This window comes from Pleurodeles waltl, chromosome 5 (assembly GCF_031143425.1).
Source record: "Pleurodeles waltl isolate 20211129_DDA chromosome 5, aPleWal1.hap1.20221129, whole genome shotgun sequence".
NCBI lineage: Eukaryota > Metazoa > Chordata > Amphibia > Caudata > Salamandridae > Pleurodeles > Pleurodeles waltl.
The window spans coordinates 351,194,810-351,213,971 of NC_090444.1; the positions used below are offsets into that span (position 1 = coordinate 351,194,810).

Sequence of the window (19,162 nt, forward strand, 5' to 3'; positions counted from 1 at the left end):
CACACAAAACACACCCTCAGCGGCACAGGGGCGGCAGGGTGCAGTGTGCAAAGCAGGCGTCGGGTTTCAGGTAGGAAACAATGGAGGGACCCGGGGGTCACTCTAGCAGTGCAGGCAGACACAGTGGGGCCTTCTCGGGACAGCCACCACCTGGGCTAGGCAGAGGGACGCCTGGGGGTCACTCATCTGTCAAAGTTCGGTTCCTTCAGGTCCTGGGGGCTGCGGATGCAGTGTTGGTTCCAGACGTCGGGTCCCTTGTTACAGGCCGTCGCGGTCAGGGGGAGCCTCTGGATTCTCTCTGCAGGCATCGCTGTGGGGGGCTCATGGGGGTTGTCTCTGGTTACTCACGGGCTCGCAGTAGCCGGGGAGTCCTCCCTGAGGTGTTTGTTCTCTGGATCTCGAGCTGGGGGCGTCGGGTGCAGAGTGTGAAGTCTTCACATTCCGGCGGGAAACGTGCAGTCTTGGAAAGTTGCTTCTTTGTTGCAAAGAAGTAGTTGGTTTTGAACAGGGCGCTGTTCACGGGAGTTTCTTGGTCCTTTCGTCCAGGGCAGTCCTCTGAGGCTTCAGAGGTCGCTGGTCCCTGCTGGATGCGTCGCTGGAGCAGGTTTTCGAAGTTGGAGACAGGCCGGTAGGGCTGAGGCCAAAGCTGTTGTCATCTTCCTCCTTTCTCTGCAGGCTTGTAGGTCAGCAGTCCTTCTTGTTTCTTCAGGTTGCAGGAATCTGATTTCCTGGGATCTGGGGAGCCCCTAAATACTGAATTTAGGGGTGTGTTTAGGTCTGGGAGGGCAGTAACCAATGGCTACTGTCCTCAAGGGTGGCTACATCCTCTTTGTGCCTCCTCCCTGTGGGGAAGGGGGCACATCCCTAATCGTATTGGGGGAATCCTCCAAACTCAAGATGGAGGATTTCTCACGGCAGGGGTCACCTCAGCTCAGGACACCTTAGGGGCTGTCCTGACTGGTGGGTGACTCCTCCTTGTTTTTTCTCATTATCTCCTCCAGCCTTGCCGCCAAAAGTAGGGGCATTGGCCAGAGGAGCGGGCATCTCCACTAGCTGGGATGCCCTGGGGCACTGTAACAAAAGGGGTGAGCCTTTGAGGCTCAACGCCAGGTGTTACAGTTCCTGAAGGGGGAGGTGAGAAGCACCTCCACCCCGTACAGGCTTTGTGCCTGGCCACAGAGTGACAAAGGCACTCTCCCCTTGTGGCCAGCAACATGTCTGGTGTGTGGCTAGCTGGCAGAAACTGGTCAGCCTACACTAGAAGTCAGGTAGGTATTCAGGGGGCATCTCTAAGATCAGTGTGCATTTATTGTGCTGAGAAGTTTGATACCAAACTTCCCAGTTTTCAGTGTAGCCATTATGGAACTGTGGAGTTCGTCTGTGACAAACTCCCAGACCATATACTCTTATGGCTCCCCTGCACTTACAATGTCTAAGGTTTTGCTTAGACACTGTAGGGGCATAGCGATCATACACTTATGCCCTCACCTGTGGTATAGTGCACCCTGCCTTAGGGCTGTAAGGCCTGCTAGTGGGTTGACTTACCTATGCCACAGGCAGTGTGAGGTTGGCATGGCACTCTGAGGGGAGTGCCATGTCGACTTAGTCATTTTCTCCCCACCAGCACACACAAGCTGTGAGGCATTGTGCATGTGCTGAGTGAGGGGTCCCCAGGGTTGCTTAAGACCTGCTGCATCCCGTAGAGACCTTCCGTGGCATCAGGGCCCTTGGTACCAGGGGTACCAGTTACAAGGGACTTACCTGAGTGCCAGGGTTGTGCCAATTGTGGAGACAAAGGTACAGTTTAGGAAAAGAACACTGATGCTGGGGCCTGGTTAGCAGGGTCCTGGCACACTTTCAAATCATAACTTAGCATCAGCAAAGGTAAAAAGTTAGGGGGTAACCATTCCAAGGAGGCATTTCCTTACACCTGGTCACTCAGATGCTCCCAGAGGTCCCTGCCAACCTTAGATTCACAATTGCAGAACCCCGGGAACCCTCTATAGGTGCTCTGGGCACCACCCCTGGGGTACTGGTGGACAGGGAAGTGGTCACGCCCCTTTCCATTGTCCAGTTTCTCTCCAGAGCAGAGACTGGAGGTCCATGAACCAGTGTAGACTGGTTTATGCACAAAGGGCACCAAATGTGCCCTTTAAATCATACAAGGCTACCTCTCCCAAGCCATGTAAACACCTATTTCCAAAGAGAGAGGTTGTTACTCCCTCTCCCAAAGGAAATTCTTTGTTCTGCCTTCCTGGGCTTGAGCTGTTGAAGCAGCAGGAAGGCAGAAACCTGTCTGAGGGGTGACATCAGCCTGGGCTGCCCAGAAAACCCTGGAAGGCTGGTAGGAGCAATGCTGGGGTTCCACTCAGGATCCCCCAGAGTGCATAGAATCATACCTCCAATACTGGCAACAGTGTTGGGGTTTGATTGCAACATGTTTGATACCAAACATGCCCAGGTTTGGAGTTACCATCATGTAGCTGCACACAGGTAGTGACCTGTTTCCAGTACACAGGTAAAATGGCTTCCTCGCACTTAGAAAGTCCACTGAAATGTAACTGGAGTTCGTAGGGGCACCTCTGCTCATGCATGGGTGCCATCACACACAGGTACCTACAACCTGTCCCTTCGGGCTAGGAGGGCCTACGATAGGGGTCACTTACACTGAACTGGTGCAGTGACCTGTAGTGACGCAGGCTGCAATGGCTGGCCTGCCGACAGATTTTGCATGGGCTCCCTTGGGTGGCATAACACATGCTGCAGCCCATGGGGACCCCCTGGTGCCCCAATGTCCTGGGTACCTAAGTACCAGCTACTAGGGGCTTATAAGGGGGCACCAGTATGCCACTTTAGAGGGAGAGAGCACAATCACTGGGGTCCTGGTTAGCAGAATCCCAGTGAAAACAGTCAAGGCATACTGTCAGCAGGCAAAAAGTAGGGGTAACCATGCCGAAAAGAGTGACTTTCCTACAAGGGCGTCAGAGAAAGGAGGTTTTATGGACTTCATTGACATCACATCTGGGTGATGTTGTTGCTACAGAGTCGCAATACCCCCTATTCCAACGCGCAGAGGTGCTGCTGGAAAAAAAAATCCAGATCCAGTGTGGCACCTAAGGTAAGGAATCTATGGGTAGATTATGTCTCTACCAGATAAAACGTTACCAAAAGTAAGTAACTTGTTCTTCCAGACCACAATCTATGTTGTTACCAACTTTCATGAAAATCTGTTCAGCAGGTTTGCTGCTATGTCCTTGTAAATAGAGTATGGAAAATGCATTGGTGCAAAAACATGTTTTGAAACTACTCCCTTTTTTTTCAACCCTCTTAACTAATTACCATGAAACTTTACATCATCTGCCAATGTGGAAAAAGTAATATGCCTGCAAAGCTTTGTGGAGAGTCCTCAAATGGTGCAAAGTCATTTAGTGAGCAATAATAACAGGAATTACTGTTTCTGGGAATCCTAGCTATAACTACAGAGTGGCTTCTGCCACTCTGGGCTCTGTAATATGCAAACAACTATATATATAAATTAGGGATGGGTAAGGGTATAGAGTGCTAAGGCTAATTTTAGGCTTTAGGGGTGGGTAAGGTTATAGGGTGGTATTGGTATTTATAGGGTTTAAGGGTAAGTAAGGATATAGGTTTGTAAGGGTATTTTTTTATGGTTCAGAGATGGGTATGGGTATAGAGCAGTAAGGGTCTTTTATGGTGTAGGGTGGGTAAGTGTATAGCGGGGAAAGGATATTATAGGTTTAGGTATGGGTAAGGGTATTGGGTAGAGAGGGTATTTTTTTATGGTTCGGAGGTGGGTATGGGTATAGAATGGTAAGGGTATTTTTAGGGTTCAGGGTTCGTTAGGGGTATAGGGTGGTAAGGTATTTTAGGATTAGAAGTGGGTTGGTTTATAGGGTGGTAAGGGCATTTTTATGGTTTAGGCATGGTAACGTCATTTTTAGGGGTTAGTGGTGCGTAAGGGTATAGGATGGTAAGAATACTTTTAGTGTTGGGGTGAGTTATGATGGATGTATAATTTGGAAGGGCTACTCCATCCCTTTCGAATCTGCACCACCACACATGCCACCATCCTTCCATCATCTTCCAGAGGATCATTTGGTGCTTTTCCGCCAGGAAGTCACGGCTCTCTTGGCCAAGGGAGCTATAGAAAATGCCCCGTGCCAGAAGTAGGTTGTGGTTGTTATTACTGCTACTTTCTGATACCAAAGAAGGACAACGGTGGACTGCCTATGCCCCAGGACTGAGACTTGTAAGTGTTTTACTTACCTCATAATCTAACCTTTACTTACCTCCCCCAGGAACTGTTGATTTTTGCACTGTGTCCACTTTGAAAATAGCGTATTGCCATTTTTACAAAGACTGTACATGATATTGTTTCCATTCAAATTTCCTAAAGTATCTAAGTGAAGTACCTTACATTTAAAGTGTCTAATGTAATTCTTGAACCTGTGGTTCTTAAAATAAACTAAGAAAAGATATTTTTTAATATAAAAACCTATTGGCCTGGAATAAGTCTTTGAGTGTGTGTTCCTCGTTTATTGCCTGTGTGTGTACAACAAATGCTTAACACTACCCTCTGATAAGACTACTGCTCGACCACACTACCACAAAATAGAGCATTAGAATTATCTACTTTTGCCACTATCTTACCTCTAAGGGGAACCCTTGGACTCTGCACAATATTTTTTACTTTGGAATAGTATATACAGAGCCAACTTCCTACATTGGTGGATCAGCGGTGGGGTCTAAGACTTTGCATTTGCTGGACTACTCAGCCAATACCTGATCACACGACTAAATTCCCAAAATTGTCATTAGAAACTGATTTTTGCAATTTTAGCTATTTTTCTACATTTTTTAAAGTCCTGCTAGGGCCTTGTGTAAGTCCGTGTTAGCATTTCTTTTAGAGTTTAGAAGTTTTGCAAAAGTTTGGATTAAGTTCTAGAAATAGTTTTAGACTCTTAAAAAGTATCCAAACTTTTATAAAAATAATGTCTAGCACAGAAGAGATGGTGGTGGAACTCAACCTCACCCCTTACCTGCATCTAAGGATGCCAGAGTTAAGGACTCTCTGTAAGATTAAAAAATATAAAAACTGGATCAAACCCTACCAAAGTACAGCTCCAGGAGCTTTTGGCAGAGTTTGCAAGAGACCATCCCTCTGAAGATAACCTTACAGAGGGGGAAACTAGAGACCTGGAGGATAATTCCCTCCCTCCTGTCCTAGTTAGGGAGGCCAGGGTCCCTCAAACCCTGACTCCACATGTGATAGTCAGAAATGATGGTTCTCCCACAGGGGAGTCCAGTAACTCTGGAAGCATTGAGGACAGCCTCAATGAAGATGACCTCCTGTTAGACAGGATGGCCAAAAGATTGGCTTTGGAGAGACAGCTCTTAGCCATAGAGAGGGAAAGACAAGAGATGGGTTTAGCTCCCATCAGTGGTGGCAGCAACTGAAATAGGGTCAGAGAGAATACTGACATGCTAAAAATCCCTAAAGGGATTGTAACAAAATATGAAGAGGGTGATGACATCACCAAATGGTTCACAGCTTTTGAGAGGGAGTGTGCAACCAGAAAAGTAAACAGATCTCACTGGGGTGCTCTCCTTTGGGAAATGTTCACTGGAAAGTGTAGGGATAGACTCCTCACACTCTCTGGAAAAGATGCAGAATCCTATGACCTCATGAAGGCTACCCTGATTAAGGGCTTTGGATTCTCAACTGAGGAGTACAGGATTTGGTTTGGGGGTTCCAAAATCCTCAAGCCAGACCTGGGTTGATTTTGTTGACTTCTCAGTCAAAACAATAGATGGTTGGATTAATGGCAGTGGTGTAAATGATTATGGAGGGCTGTATAATTTGTTTATGAAGGAACACCTTTTAAGTAATTGTTTCAATGATAAACGGCATCAGCATCTGGTAGACCTAGGTCCAATTTCTCCCCAAGATTTGGGAAAGAAGGCAGACCACTGGGTCAAGACAAGGGTGACCAAGACTTCCACAGGGGGTGACCAAAAGAAAGGGGTCACAAAGCCTCCCCAGGGGAAGAGTGTTGAGACATCCAAGGGAAAAAGAGTCTTCTACAGGGCTCCAAAAACCTGCACAGGAGGGTGGGTCCAAAGTATCTTCACCATCCTCATTTGGGTACAAGGGTAAAAACTTTGATCCCAAAAAGGCCTGGTGTCGCAGCTGTAGTCAGCATGGACACCAAACTAGAGACAAGGCCTGTCCCGAGAAAGGTTCCACTTCAACTAATACTCCAGTTAGCACTGGAATAGACAGTCTCCAGGTGGGATCAACAGTGTGCCCAGAGCAAATCAGGGTCCACACTGAAGCTACATTAGTCTCTGAGGGTGGGTTGGACTTAGCCACACTAGCTCCCTGGCTGCCTAACATGCAAAAATACAGGCAGCAGCCCTTTATTAATGGGCCTAGAGGCCCTGAGGGATACAGGTGCCAGTGACACTATGGTGACAGACAAACTGGTTTCCCCAGGACAATACCTGACTGGACAAACCTATCCAGTCACCAATGCTGACAATCAGACTAAAGTACATCCCATGGCTATGGTAACTTTAGAATGGGGAGGGGTCACTGGCCTGAAACAGGTGGTAGTCTCTTCTGCTATACCAGTAGAAGGTCTGCTTGGAAATTATCTGGAGTCCTCAGCATGGGCTGAGGTAGAACTCAAAACCCATGCAGCCATGCGGGGTATTCCTGAACTGGTGTGTGTCAAGACTAGGGCACAGTGCAGAGCTCAGGGTGAAAAAGAGGTGTTTGAGTCTGGAATAATGGCCCAACCCTCCAAGAGAAAAGGAAAGAAGACTGGGGAACCAGCTTAAGCACAGAAAAAGAAACAGAACCTCTCTTCTCAGGAAGAAGTTTTATCGCCTGAGGGAACTGAGCCTACGGAGTTAGAACCTTACCAGTTGAGCTCTTAGGCCCAGGGGGAGCCACAAGTGTACAGCTGTGCAAGGGGCAAGAAACTTGTCCCCCTCTTGAAGGCCTAAGGCAGCAAGCTGCTGAACAAGAAAAAGGAATTGTTAGTGGAACCCACAGGGTCCATTGGGAAGATGGACTCATTTACACTGAGGCAAGAGATCCCAAACTGGTGCCACTAGGAGAGTGGTAGTGCCTCAGGAGTTTAGGGAGTTCATTCTGACCTTAGCCCATGACATTCCCCTTGCTGGGCATTTGTGACAAACCAAGACATGGGAGAGGTTAGTCAACCATTTCTATTGGCCCAATATGTCCCAGAAGGTAAAGGAGTTTTGTGCCTCCTGTGCCACCTGTCAAGCCAGTGGTAAGACAGGTGGCCATCCAAAGGCCCCCCTCATTCCACTTCCAGTGGTGGGAGGTCCCCTTTGAAAGAGTGGGAGTGGATATAGTGGGTCCACTTGAACCTCCCACAGCATCAGGGAATCAGTATATCCTAGTAGCAGTGGATCATGCTACTAGGTACCCTGAAGCAATTCCCCTTAGGTCCACTACTGCCTCTGCAGTAGCCAAAGCACTCATTGGTATTTTTACCAGAGTGGGATTTCCTAAGGAGGTGGTTTCTGACAGAGGTACCAACTTAATGTCAGCTTACCTGAAACATATGTGGAGTGAGTCTGGGGTGACTTACAAATTCACCACACCAACCCATCCACAAACCAATGGTCTTGTTGAGAGATTTAACAAGACATTGAAGGACATGAAAGGAAGGGCTCTCTGAAAAACTCAAAAGGAGATGGGATGTCCTCTTGCCATGCCTGCTTTTTGCCTACAGAGTGGTGCCTCAGAAGGGAGTAGGGTTTTCCCCCTTTGAACTTCTGTTTGGCCATCCTGTTAGGGGACCACTAACTCTTGTGAAAGAAGGCTGGGTGAGACCTCTACATCAGCCTAAGCAAGATATAGTGGACTGTGTACTAGGCCTACGTTCCAGGATGGCAGAGTACATGAAAAAGGCAAGTAAAAACCTTGAGGCCAGCCAACAACTCCAGAAGATGTCGTACTGCTATGGTTGAATTTCAGCCAGTGCAGAAAGTCTGGGTTCTGGAGCCTGTGGCTCCCAGGGCACTTCAGGACAAATGGAGTGGCCCTTACCCAGTGCTAGAGTCAGGTCACCTACCTGGTGGACCTAGGCACTAGCAGGACCCGCAAGAGGATGATCCATGTTAACCACCTAAACCTCTTCCATGACAGGACAGATGTAAACATGTTAATTGTAACAGATGAGGACCAGGAAGCAGAGAGTGAATCTCTCCCTGATCTCCTCCCACTGACCCTAAAGATGGCACAGTAGATGGAGTGATCTACTCAGACACCCTCTCTGGCCAGCAGCAAGCTGACTGCAGGCAAGTCCTGCAGCAGTTTGCTGAGCTCTTTTCCCTAACCCCTAGTCAGACACACCTGTGTACCCATGATGTGGAGATAGGAGACAGAATGCCTGTCAAAAACAAAATATTCAGACAGTCTGACCAAGTTAAGGAAAGTATCAGAGTGGAAGTCCAGAAGATGCTGAGTTGGGAGTGATTGAACACACTGACAGTCCCTGGGCTAGCCCAGTGGTCTTGGTCCCCAAACCTCACACAAAAGATGGCAAGAGAGAGATGAGGTTCTGTGTGGACTACAGAGGGCTTAATTCTGTCACCAAGACAGATGCTCACCCCATTCCAAGAGCAAATGAGCTGATTGATAAACTGGGTGCTGCCAAATACCTGAGTACCTTTGACTTGACAGCAGGGTACTGGCAAATAATAATGGTACCAGGAGCAAAAGAGAAAACAGCATTCTCTACACCTGATGGGCACTACCAGCTTACCGTGATGCCCTTTGGGTTAAAGAATGCCCCTGCCACCTTCCAAAGGTTAGTGAATCAAGTCCTTGCTGGCTGAAGAAGGTTTTGCAGGCCCTGCAAGCAGCAGGCCTCTCTATCAAGGCATCTAAATGTCAGATAGGGCAGGGTACTGTGGTTTACTTTGGACACCTTGTAGGTGGAGGCCAAGTTCAGCCACTCCAACCCAAGATCCAGACTATTCTGGACTGGGTAGCTCCAAAAACCCAGACTCAAGTCAGGGCATTCTTTGGCTTGACTGGTTACTATAAGAGGTTTGTGAAGGATTATGGATCACTAGTGACCCTCCTCACAGAACTTAACTCCAAGAAAATGCCCAAGAAAGATAACTGGACCTTGGACTGTCAAAACGCCTTTGACACCCTGAAGGAAGCAATGTGCACAGCACCAGTTTTTAAAGCTCCAGGTTACTCTAAGCTGTTCATAGTGCAGACAGAAGTCCTGTCCCAAACAAATAATGATGGCCTTGACCAGCCTGTTGCTTTTATTAGCATGAGGTTACTCCCCAGGGAGCAGCATTGGAGTGCCATTGAATGGTCTGCTCCCTGAAGAAGTTGAGGCCATACCTTTTTGGTACTCACTTCATAGTTCAAACTGATCACACACCTCTCAGATGGCTAATGCAAATGAAAGGAGAAAACCCCAAACTTTTGAGGTAGTGCATATCCCTACAGGGAATGGACTTTATAGTGGAACACAGACCTGGGGCTGCCCATGCCAATGCAGATGGCCTTTCCAGGTTCTTCCACTTAGAAAATGAAGACACTCTTGGGAAAGGTTAGTCTCATCCTCTTTCGTTTGGGGGAACGGTGGGCTGCCTATGCCCCAGGACTGAGACTTGTAAGTGTTTTACTTACCTCCTAATCTAACCTTTACTTACCTCCCCCAGGAACTGTTGATTTTTGCAGTGTCCACTTTGAAAATAGCTTATTACCATTTGTACAAAGACTGTACATGATATTGTTTCCATTCAAAGTTCCTAAAGTATCTAAGTGAAGTACCTTACATTTAAAGTGTTCAATGTAAATCTTGAACCTGTGGTTCTTAAAATAATATATATTTTCAATATAAAAACCTATTTGCCTGGAGTAAGTCTTTGAGTGTGTGTTCTCATTTATTGCCTGTGTGTGTGTACAACTAATGCTTAACACTACCCTCTGATAAGCCTACTGCTCGACCACACTACCACAAAGTAGAGCATTAGAATTATCAAATGTTGCCACTATCTTACCTCTAAGGGGAACCCTTGGACTCTGTGCACACTATTTCTTACTTTGAAATAGTATATACAGAGCCATCTTCCTACATTCAGGCTATGATTCCAATCTTTCAGCCTTGGTCTTGGGTTTCGGTGAGACAGACTCTGAGGCTGCTGGGTCTCCTGGCCTCCTGCATCCTGCTAGTAACACATGCCAGGTGGCATATGTGGGCTCAGCAGTGTGACTTGAAGTTCCAGTGGGCGCAGCATCAGGGATATCTCTCCGACATGGTCCAGATCTCGGAGGGGACTGCGAAAGACCTGCTGTGGTGGCTTTCGAATCCCGATTTAGTCAGTGGCAGATCCCTCTCCCTTCCCCACCCAGATCTATCTATAGTGACAGATGCGTCGCTTCTGTGGTGGGGCGGCCACATGGGAGAGGTGGAGATCAGAGGCCTCTGGTCTCCGGTGGAGTCGGGACTCCACATAAATATGCTGGAGCTCCGGGCGATCAGACTTGTGTTGAAAGCATTCCTTCCCTTTCTCAAAGGGAAAGTGGTGCAGGTGTTCACGGACAACACTACCGCCATGTGGTACTCCAACAAACAAGGCGGGGTAGGGTCCTGGACCCTTTGTCAGGAGGCACTACACCTCTGGACATGGCTGGAACATCAGGGCATTACCCTGGTGTTCATCAGCTGGCGGGCTCTCTCAACGCCAGAGCAGACAAACTCAGCCACCGACGCACTGTCGATCACGAATGGCGTCTGAATCCGGAGGTGGCGCAAGGTCTCTTTTTCAAGTGGGGAGAGCCTTCGTTAGATCTGTTTGCCTCCGCAGAGAACGCGCAATGTCAGCTATTTTGTGCGTTGGAGTTTCCAAGGCGGCATTCGCTCGGAGACGCTTTTCGCCTCGAGTGGAACTCCGGCCTCCTTTACGCCTTCCCGCCTATCCCTCTTCTGCCCAGAGTTCTCAAGAAAATCAAGTATGACCGGGCCCAAGTTATCTTGGTGGCTCCGGACTGTACTCGAAGAGTGTGGTATCCAGAGCTATTGAGCATGTCCATCGATCCTCCACTCAGACTGCCTCTTCGGGCGGATCTTCTGTCGCAGCAGCAGGGGACGGTCCTCCACCCGAACCTGTCCAACCTCCGCCTTCATGCGCGGAGATTGAGCGGCAATAGTTGATGGCATTTGCCCTTCCACCCGAAGTCTGTAATGTTATCTTGGCAGCCAGGCTTCCATTGACTAAAACTGTATATGCCTGTCGTTGGAATAAATTTGTGGCATGGTGCACCAACAAATCTGTTGACCCCCTTTCTGCCCCTCTTGCAGAGGTTCTTCTGTTCATGCTTTCTTTAGCCCAGCAGGGCTCTGCATTGGGCACCCTTAAGCGGTATCTGTCTGCCATTTCCGCCTTTCTTAGGCTTCCTGATCAGCCTTCACTCTTTAAATCTCCTCTTGTGAGTAGGTTCTTGAAAAGGCTCACCCACTTATTTCCTCCCACTCCCTTCATCACGCCTCAGTGAGATCTTAATCTTGTACTTACTTGATGTGTACCCCCTTTGTGCCAATGCATAATTGTCCCTTGCGGCTCCTCACATTCAAAACTGTTTCTCTCATCGCTATCACCTCTGCTCACAGGGTGAGTGAGCCTCATGCCCATTCTTCAAAGCCTCCATACTTGTCTGTGCAGTTTGACAAAGTGGTGCTATGCACTAGGGCTTCCTTCCTTCCTGAGGTGGTTACACCATTTCATGTAGGCAAGTCCATCACTTTGCCTACTTTCTACGCACCCCAAAATCCTTCCCATGAGGAGAAGAGACTCCACCGTCTGGACCCAAAAAGAGCATTGGCGTTCTTCCTCAATCGTACCAAAGATTTCCGAGTGGACGATCAACTCTTTGTTGGCTATGTGGGTGCGAATAAAGGGAAGGCGGTGCAAAAGCGTACCATCTCTCTATGGGTGCTTCTTTACATCAAAATATGCTGCGCTTTGGCAAAACAGCAGCCTCCTGGCGGCTTGCGGGCTCATTCTACCAGAGCAACTGCTGCATCCACTGCGTTAGCACGCAGAATTCCTGTCCTGGATATCTGTCAGGCAGCTACGTGGGCATTCCTGCACACGTTTGCTAAGCATTACTGCCTGGATAGTCAGGTCCGTCGGGACGGCTACTTTGGTCGTTCGGTCCTGGATGACTTTCTAGTATGATCCTAGTTCGCGGCCCACCACCGAGGATGGCATTGCTTGGGTATCTATTCTAAGGTAAGGAATCTGCAGCTAGAAGTCTCTATCAGATGTACAAGTTACTTACCTTAGGTAACGAAATATCTGGTAGAGACATATTCCAGTTGCAGATTCCTTACCGCCCACCCATCCTCCCCTCTTGCCAACTGATTTCTAGGGACGGGGATTCCCCATTTCAGGTCCTTAGCTCTGGCGCACCAATCTCAGTGTTCTTAGCGGCTTTGCGCTCTGGGGTGGAAAGTTGTTAAAAGAAACTGACGTTACTGCTTGAGGGCGGCGTCTATGTACTACTCCCGACGTCATCACGGCAACTACGACGCCTGCAGAGTCGACTGACGCCACCTACCGATGCGCAAGGCTATTACTCGAAGAAACATCTCCGGATCCAGTCTGACGTCTGGGGGAAATTCTAAGGTAAGGATTCTGCAAGTAGAATATGTCTCTACCAGATATTTTGTTACCGAAGGTAAGTAACTTGTACAATGTAAAGATAAAATACAATTGTGCATGCACACTCACACACAGAAATATATGCATGTACGTAAGGGTTTAACTGATCTGTAGTAAACTTACCTTGCGTCATAAAGGTAGTCTATGGTAAATTATGTATGGTAAATGCATGCATGGTTAATGCATATGTTGTGATATTGTCATACAACCGTCTGATCATGCACCAATATCCCTGCATTTTTCCTACTAAGTGACAGGGGCAAACTGAAAGATAGCCTTTTGCATGCAGAGGTTAAATGTAGGAGCAACTGTGAAACAGTTCATGAGTGAGAATTTTATTGAAGGCATGTCGGCCTTGGTGCTGTGGGACACTCTGAAGGCAGTGGTAAAAAGGTAGGTTTATTGAAACACAAGCTTGTATTAAAATGTTAAGGTCAAGGAGAGAGTGCAGTTAGAATCCCAGTTACACTTCATAGAGTAAGTGTAGGAAAGTGCCATCTTGCCCGGCATGTTACACCCATTTTTACTTGTGTGTCAGTTTGTTTTTGCCTGTCTCACTGGGTTCCTGCTAGCCATGACCCCCAGTGCTCATAGTTTGTGGCCTGAATGTGTTCCCTGTGTGGTGCCTAACTGTGTCACTAAGGATCTGCTAACCAGAACCTCAGTGGTTATGCTCTCTCGGTCTTCAAAATTGTCACTGCAGGCTAGTGACCATTTTTACCAATCTTGATTGGCACACTGGAACACCCTTATAATTCCCTAGTATATGGTACCTAGGTACCCAGGGTATTGGGGTTCCAGGAGATCCTTATGGGCTGCAGCATTTCTTTTGCCATATGGAGCTCAGACCATTCTTACACAGGACTGCCACTGCAGCCTGAGTGAAATAACGTCCACGTTATTTCACAGCCATTTTACACTACACTTAAATAACTTATAAGTCACCTATATGTCTAACCCTCACCTAGTGAAGGTTAGGTGCAAAGTTACTAAGTGTGAGGGCACTTTGTGAGTGCGTGGACACCATTACACGCGTGCACTACATATAGGTCAATACCTAATATGTAGCTTCCCAATGGTAACTCCGAATATGGCCATGTAACATGTCTAAGATCATGGAATTGTCCCCCCATGCCAAATCTGGTATTGGGATGCCAATCCCATACATCCCCGGGGCTCCAGCATGGACCCCGGGTACTGCAAAACTAGCTCTCTGGGGTTTTTACTGCAGCTACCACTGCTGCCAACCCGCAGGCAGGCTTCTGCTCTCCTGGCGTCTGGGCAGCCCAATTCCAGGAAGGCAGAACAAAGGATTTCCTTCCCTTTGGAAATAGGTGTTAAGGGCTGGGGAGGAGTAGCCTCCCCCAGCCTCTGGAAATGCTTTGAAGGGCACAGATGGTGCCCTCCTTGCATAAACCAGTCAACACCGGTTCAGGGATCCTCTAGCCCGTTCTCTGGCGTCAAACTGGACAAAGGAAAGGGGAGTGACCACTACCCTGTCCATCACCACCCCAGGGGTGGTGCCCAGAGCTCCTCCAGTGTGTCCCAGACCTCTGCCATCTTGAATGCAGAGGTGTGAGGGCACAATGGAGGCCTCTGAGTGGCCAGTGCCAGCAGGTGACGTCAGAGACCCCTTATGATAGGTGCTTACCTGGTTAGCTGGCCAATCCTCCTCTGAGGGCTATTTAGGGTCTCTCCTGTGGGTTTCTCTTCAGATAACGAATGCAAGAGCTCACCAGAGTTCCTCTGCATCTCTCTCTTCGACTTCTGCCAAGGATTGACCGCTGACTGCTCCAGGACGCCTGCGAAACCGCAACCAAGTAGCAAGACGACTACCAGCAACATTGTAGCGCCTAATCCTGCCGGCTTTCTCGACTGTTTCCTGGTGGTGCATGCTCTGAGGGCGGTCTGCCTTCACCCTGCACTGGAAGCCAAGAAGAATCTCCTGCGGGTGAACACAATCTGCCCCCTGCCAATGCAGGCACCAAACTTCTGCATCACCAGTCCTCTGGGTCCCCTCTCATCCTGACGAGCGTGGTCCCTGGAACACAGGAGCTGGATCCAAGTGACCCCGACAGTCCAGTGGTCCTTCTGTCCAAATTTGGTGGAGGTAAGTCCTTGCCTACCTACGCCAGAGAGTAATCCTGTGTACTGCGTGAACTGCAGCTGCTAGGGATTCTGTGCACTTTTGCAAAGAATCCTTTGTGCACAGCATAGCCCAGGTCCCCCGCACTCCGTCCTGCATTGCTCAACTCACTGAGTTGACCACCGGCTTCGTGGGACCCTCCTTTGTAGTATTGAGACGACTGCTGTGCTCAGATTTCTTGAACGCCTGTTCCAGTGCTTCTGCGGGTGCTTCCTGCTTCTGCGTGGGCTCTCTGTGCTGCTGAGCGCCGCCTCTGTCTCCTTCGCCAAGGGGCGACCTCCTGGTCCTTCCTGGGCCCAGGCAGCACCCATTTTCTTCACCCGCGACCTTTGCAGCTAGCAAGGCTTGTTTGCGGTCTTTCTGCGTGGAAACAACTCTGCATCCTCCAGCACGCAGTGGGACATCTTCTGTGCAAAGGAGAAGTTCCTGGCACCTTCCGTTGTTGCAGAATCTTCAGCTTCTTCTACCAGGAGGCAGCCATTTTGCACCTTCATCCGGGGTTTAGTGGGCTCCTGCCCCCCCGGACACTTGCGTGACTCTTGGACTTGGTCCCCTTCCTTTGCAGGTCCTCAGGTCCAGGAATCCGTCTTCAGTGCTTTGCAGTCTGTTGTGGTCTTTGCAGAATCTCCTATCACAACTTTAGGGGAAGTAGGGTAACTTTACTCCTACTTTTCAGGGTCTTGGGGTAGGGTATCTTGGACACCCCTAGAGGTTTTTTTACACTCCCAGCAAATGGTTCGCATTCTACTTTCTTAGTATATGGTTTGTGTTGCCCCTAGGCCTATTGCATCCTATTGTATTCTGCAGTGTTTGCACTACTTTTCTAACTGTTTACTTACCTGATTTTGGTTTGTGTGTATATTTTTTGTATTTTACTTACCTCCCAAGGGAGTATATCCTCTGAGATATTTTTGGCACATTGTCACTGAAATAAAGTACCTTTATTTTTAGTAACTCTCAGTATTGTGATTCTTATGATATAGTGCTATATGATATAAGTGGTATAGTAGGAGCTTTGCATGTCTCCTAGTTCAACCTAAGCTGCTCTGCTATAGCTACCTCTATCAGCCTAAGCTGCTAGAACACTACTAATATGCTAATAAGGGATAACTGGACCTGGCACAAGGTGTAAGTACCATCAGGTACCCACTATAAGCCAGGCCAGCCTCCAACAGTAAGCACTTAAGCTTATACTGTCCAGCAAACTCTGATGCCAGCTTGTTGCCTTGGGAAAACAGGCAAGGATGCTGGTCAAAGCTGAAGAGGAATATAGTTGGTTTTTCACCCAAAAACTACATTATTCACCAGGCAATAAATCGGGCAGACTACTGGCTGCTTAATTGTCAGCCCAGAATGATATGTTTTCTAGAAAAACCGGGTGGTTTTCTAGATTGCCCAGTAACAAGGACTTGTAGAAATCAAGTGCACCCGCCGCACTGCCACATTGGCGCAGGCTCCATTTGGAGCCGGCGTCAAAGTAAAGGCCCTGTCTCCCGCTGGGCTGGCGGGCGGAAACACTCATTATAGGGCCGGTGGGGGCTTCGCCGTGCTGGCGGTCTTACATCGGCGCAGTTGACGGCGGGGTATCCCGCAGTCATCAAAATGAGGACCATAGTATTGAACTCTTGGTTCCACCAATCAGTCAACCTATTTAAGGACATGGTAGGCCAGCAAAGGTCAAAGGCGGTTCTTCAGGTCTGGAGAAAAGAAACCCTAACCTAACGGTTAGGTTTTAGGGCCAGATGTATCAAAGCTTTTTGCATTCGCAAACGGTGCGAATGCCCATTTGCGAATGCAAAAAGCCATTTCAGAATGTATCAAAGGCATTCTGAAAGCAATTTTAAGGAATCTCTAAAATAGCGATTCCTTAAAATTGCGACCCTGTTTAGAGGGTCGCAAATTGCGACTCTCTAAATAAGAAATCGCAAATAAGGATTCCTTATTAGCGATTTCTTACGAACATGTAAGAAGCAATTCCTGAATGCGAATTAGGAAATAAGGAATCGCTATTTACTACCAAGTTGAACTTGGTGGTAACCATGTGCAAATTTTAAAAATGATTTTAAAATGCATTTTTAAAATGTACATGTAAAGCACACATGCCCTTTTGGCATGTGTGCACCTTACATGTCCTAAAAAAACTTTTTGGGGTGCAGCAGAGGGGGCCTTAGGCCCCCAGCACCCTGGGGTTTTGCATTTCCAAAATTGCGATTTCTTGTTGAGAAATCGCAATTTTGGAAATGCAAAACATTTGCAAATATGGGCCTACAGGCTCATAGGTGCGAATGGGGCCGGTATTGCAATTTGCGATACGGTATTAGCATTTGCGATTTTTAAGAAATCGCTATTACCGAATCACTAATGTGATACCTTGCATTTTGCGAATCAGAAATAGGGATTTCTTAAAAATCTCTATTTCCGACTCGCAAAAGGCATTCTTGATACATCTGGCCCTTAGTGCTAAAAATAATTGATTGTAAGTGTCTATGTGTAAGGAAATGCTTATTTTTTTTGTGATCACTCCTAAGTTTTTGGACTGATGCTGCTGGTTTTTTGACTCTTATGTACAGTCAGTCCTGCCAACCCCAGTGCCCTGACTCTTTAAAAGGTATATGTCTAATTGGTTTACCCACAATTGACCTACGTTTACTTACTTATCAGTCCCTAGTGTATGGTGCCCAGGGCCTGTAAGTTAATGTGTTCCTCATGGACCGCAGCCCTTATTGTGCCAGTACGTGTGCAACAAAATAAAAGCATAACTCCCCGCCCCATTGCTGGCTGGCTGAGCAGTTTTAAACTGCCAACTCGACTTTGGCATTTAAAATAATGGCAAAGCCCAAACCTTCCCTTTTGATATTATAAGTCACCCCTGTAAGGCAGGCCAACTGAGCCCCAAAGGAGGAGTTCACACTGATTCTAGCCAAGGGTCCAGGTCATCGGGACATCTCTTGGGGGACTAGGACTCCCTCAGCAGAAGCCAGCAGCAGGGCTCGGGCAGGTTGAGTTGATGTTGGTGAGCTGGGCAGTTGTAGGGAGGCATCTAGAAGCTTTTTTTGTCTGTGTAGCTCATGCAAGTGGTCAGCCAGCTGACCCTTGGAGTTACTCTGGGTGAAATGGGTTCACGTAAGCAGGTCAAGTCTCTCTTCCTTCCTCAATTAGCAGGGTATTCCATCTTCCTCAGACAACAGGACAGTCCTTCTGAATGATTCACAAGTCACGAAGTGGTCTGATGAGATGTTGTAAAGGTCCCATTTTAATACCTGGTGCCAACCTTTGTGATGGGGAATTTCCTGATCTACCCCCTAAACTGGTTCTGGTCAGATCTTCCCCTTGGCTTGGACTGTGTGGGATGGCAAGGGCAAGCCTGGTGTGTGTGTGTGGCAGGCAGGGTCCTTTGAAGTGTAATCAGGGCAGTCTTTCCTTTTGTCTTTTTTTATTTTCTTCTTTCTTGAGGCTGACAGCCAGTGGCAAAATAATCATCTTTTTTAGGTCTGTGTTAGCTAAGACCTTTTGATTTTATTAAAAATGTGCCTGGCATAGTTACTTATAGGGATTTTTAGCTTCATTTTACCCATTTGTCATTGATTGTGTCATTCACGTTTTTCTCCAACCCACTCAAGCACTGATCAAGCTCATTTCAAGTCACTGGCTGACTTTACTAGGAGTTACGGCATCCTTCCCTTTTATTCACACACAAAGTAGTTCTGTTCAACACCAGGGACTACTATTGTATTGTGTATTTTTCTTTAAACCAAAAAGCAATTTTTTTGATTGACCAAGGTTCCAGAACAGTGAAGTTTTGCATAAACCATGACAATACAAGAATTGCCAAAAGGCAGGTGGACAACCGGACTTACTGACCTTGCCAATGCTTGCTACAATTGTAACTTTCAATCTGACTTTACAAGCAAAGCAGATTTTAAATTGCAATTTATTTTAAGCATCATATATCCGTCTCGTCCCCAAAATGAAGCTAGCATTCATTACATGTAATAAGGTATCCCACTGTTTCTGTATAGGAGAGCTAGCCTTGCAACTGTGAAAAATCGACTTTAGGGGTTTTTCACTTAAGGGACATATAAAACTTAAATACACTTGTTCTACTCCTTAGCCACTCTTTAAATACCATGCACCCTGATCTATGCGCCTTTAGATTCTACCTTAGGGGTCACTTACAGGTATTAAAAAGGAAGGTTTAAGGCCTGGAAAAAGGTTTATTTTGCTAGATCGAAATGGCAGTTTAAAACTGCACCACAGGCT

General features: G+C 47.5%; 1 protein-coding gene across 2 annotated transcripts in view; it reads left to right on the forward strand.

Moving 5' to 3' along the window:
- Nucleotides 1-19,162, forward strand: part of KIF16B (kinesin family member 16B) — a 1,953,564-nt gene that overhangs the window by 1,252,651 nt on the left and 681,751 nt on the right. The window lies entirely within an intron of this gene.